Consider the following 3,900-nt stretch of genomic DNA (forward strand, 5'->3'; position numbering starts at 1 on the left):
TTGTAACCCCTAACCCCATCACCCCCTCCCTTTTTCCCCTGACCGAACTGCCAACCACCGCGCACCGCGCCGCCGTGCCCGCCACCACGCCGGACATGCCGCTGTCACCACCCAGCCGCTTTTCTGCCCCGTTCTACTTCCTCCGCTTTCCAGGTTTCGCAACACGCAATCCCTTTTATCCGTTCGTAGTTCCTTTTTTCCGTTTGTAACCCCTAACCCCATCACCCCCTCCCTTTTTCCCCTGACCGAACTGCCACGAAAACACCACCGCGCCGCCGTGCCCGCCACCACGCCGGACATGCCGCTGTCACCACCCAGCCGCTTTTCTGCCCCGTTCTACTTCCTCCGCTTTCCAGGTTTCGCAACACGCAATCCCTTTTATCCGTTCGTAGTTCTTCTTATCTTTTTTCCGTTTCTGTTCATAATTAAGATAGATAGTCTTGCATGTTGTAGTGGATTTTAGGTTGTTAGGTAGATTAGGCTGTGGTTAGTGGATCTAGGTCTGTTTATTTGCACTGTTCTTGCTTCTATTTTATCATATTTGCAAATCTGTTGTTGCTGTAATCTTGTTCATATGCTGTATTTCTTGTATATTGCTGCTCTTTACATTGAATTTTCATGTTTATATTAAATATATGTACCTGCAGCTTGACTTTTTAATTCATATGAACTGCTTTGATTGCTGTTTATTTTCTGGGATAATCCAATTTTAGCCGGAATGCTGCCCAAATTTCTATAAAAATGTTCTCATTCATATTTCGGTTTGGCAATTTGAACTCTGTTTTCCACTGCTTTAACCAAACCATTGCATAATTTCCAGGGCATGCTTTCTTATCCTTTTTGATTTCCTAGTTTATAAACTGCATTTGTGATGTTTTGATTCCAATTTTTGCTTTCTTTATATCTATTTGAATTAGCATCTACTTGTTTTTCTTGTTTGGTTATGAGTCACTATAGTTCCTACCTGTGAATCCTTGTTACATGGACTATTTTCTTTATGCCACTTACCTTAACCCACTTTTTACTGACTCACTAATTTTAATTTACTGACTTCTTTTTCAAATTCTCACCATACTAACCTTTTAAAATATCTTTTCTAATTTTTCACTTTCCTCTAACTTTCTAATCATGGCATAATGACAATTTTTCCATTTAACTTGAATTCTGATACATTTTGGATTGTAACTTCTTCCTTTCAAACTTTTCAACTACTATACAATCCTTAATGCACATTTACTTAACTCATTTACCTCATTCAAATTCTCCCATGCCACTTTATGTTTTCTTTACCTATATGCCTACTTGCTTTCCTATTTTTATATATCCTGGTTTTCTATTTTTCAGGATGTCTGCCTCACAGCGGAAAGGAAAGGGCAAAGCTACTGGCAAGCGCAAAAGAGGAGATTCATCCCAGCCCATCATTGACCTAATGCATGATACCTCATGGTGGGAGAAGAACTTTACACAGCAGGAAAAAGCTGACCAGCTGCTCCCTGCAAATGATTCAATAAATTTTGCAAACCGATACTGTGAGCTGAAGTATCCGGCATTTGCAAACTCCAGGAATCTATACCTGGAGAGAACTCGGAGGATTCCAGAAGCACTCCAGCAGTACACCTCTGAGCAAATCAAGCAAAGAGGCTGGTTCTTTCTGGAGAGAGCACTGACAGAGGTCAATGCATCTTGGGTCCGAGAATTCTACTGCAATTACTACATCACTACCCTAGATGCAGTGAACCTGAGAGGAAAGCAGATTCTAGTCACTGAGGAGGCCATACAGGACATTCTCCGGCTCCCAGCCAAGTCCGATCAGCCTGATAGTTATAAAAAGGCTGAGGAGGACATGCGCCTGATGAGGTTTTATTGGGATGCTATGAAGGCACGGATAGCTTTCGACCCACCTGTTCCTTGGGAGATGGGTCAGGACACCACCATGCCTAGAGGGATCAAGAGGGCGTACTTAAATGATGAGGCTCGGTTATGGTACCAGATCTTGAGCAACTATGTGATGCCGAGTACTCATGAGACGGAGATCCCAGCTGCTATGATCACCCTCCTATGGTGTGTGATGGAGGGTAAGGACCTTTATCTGCCACGCTTTATCCAGCATTATATGGACAGGGTCCACATCCGAGGCACCCTCCGTTTTCCGTATCTGGTTACACAGCTAGGCCGTCGAGCTGACGTGCCATGGGAGGATGCCGATGAGAGACCACCAGCGGCGGACTGCAGGAAGATCATTCCTCACAGCAGGAACATCCTAGCTTTGGGCTACAGACCACCACCCTTCACTGCTACTGATGAGCTAGCCCCACCGTCTGCTGGACCCTCTTCATCCACGGCTGCCCCTACTACCACCACTGCACCTCCACCTGCCTCTGAGCCCGTATACCGCCTCGTGCACCGCCTATTCCGACAGCTTGATCAGATGGAGCGCCGTAACCGGCGCCGGTATGAGAGATTGGAGCTTCGCAGGCATCTAAAGCTAATGATCCGACAGGGTGGTGACTTCCCCTCCGAGCCCGACACACCATCAGAGCCATCAGAGGAGGAGGAGGATGAGCACGAGGAGGTGACTCACTTCCAGGAAGAGACCCATCAGCAGGCAGGCACAGAGCAGGCTGCACCACATCAGGAGGTTACGCATCAGATCGAGGCTGCAGATCCGGAGATCTCGATCCAGTCAGCACCGCCTCTACAGCAGCCAGACCGTCAGCCCACCACCACCACAGAGCCTCCAGCTACCATCCCTACCTGTGATGACACCCCCTTCACACCCGGCTTGACTGAGCATCAGGGACGATGCTTCATTTTAAGTGTGGGGAGGTTGCCATCTCTGGTGTTTTATTTTGGTGAACCACTACATCTCTTTTTTTTTCTTTTATTTTGGATATTTTTCTGTATTTTCCTTTTATTGTTATTTTCTGAGTACTTATACATTGCTGCTTTTATGCATTTTTACTTTATTTCTGCATTTTGCATTTTTAGTTCATATTTTTAGTTATTTAGTTCAGTTTGCAATTCTGACTTATTAGTGGATTAATTAGTATAGTTTACCCTTTTAGCATAAGATAGCATAGTTAAATTGAAAAAATATAAAAAGGAAGTAAGCTAGGAAATTAAACATAATAGATTTAAATCCATAAACCTTGTATATATAGCATTACATAACATAGTTAAGTTGACAACTTTTCATCAAAGAGGAACATTAAAACTTTAAAAGCTACCCTAAATAATTTTTTTATGATAATAATGGGAATTTTTAACTAAACCTGCATAACATATATGAATGATATATGATGCTTGAGTTAGAGAACACACAGCCTGTGAGTCTTGAGCTTAATTGTATGGTTGCATTCAAACCATAATTTCATTCCTGTGTGTTTCGCTTCTTTTTATTCTGATGTTCTTTACTTTGCTTTAATCTATATGTTCAATTATAGAATATAGAATATAGAATATAGATACATACCAAAAGAATGATTGAGGCCATCATTTGATTTTAGCTCACTTACCCCAAAATAACCTACCTTTCACATCACCCTTGTTAGCCTCCTTGAGCCTTTAAAATCCCTTTTATTCTATTTAACCACACTACTAGCCATAAGCAGAAAAACAAAATAAAATCCCAAGTTGAATCCTTGGTTAGCTTAAGATAGAAAATTATGAACAGATTAAAATGTGGGAAACCTATTGGGAACATGGATGATAGAAACAAAAGGTAGAAAAGTTAAAAGAAATAAAATAAAATTTGGGAAGCATGCTCATGAGAAATCAAAGTGATTCAATTACCATGTGCAGTTTAAAAAAAAAGGGTTATTTTTCAGCATTTAATAAAAGGGGATACAAAAGAATTACCCAATGCAAAATAAAAGCAATGCACATGGGATAAAAATAAAA

Source organism: Arachis ipaensis, chromosome B08, assembly GCF_000816755.2.
Source record: "Arachis ipaensis cultivar K30076 chromosome B08, Araip1.1, whole genome shotgun sequence".
Taxonomy (NCBI): Eukaryota; Viridiplantae; Streptophyta; class Magnoliopsida; order Fabales; family Fabaceae; genus Arachis; species Arachis ipaensis.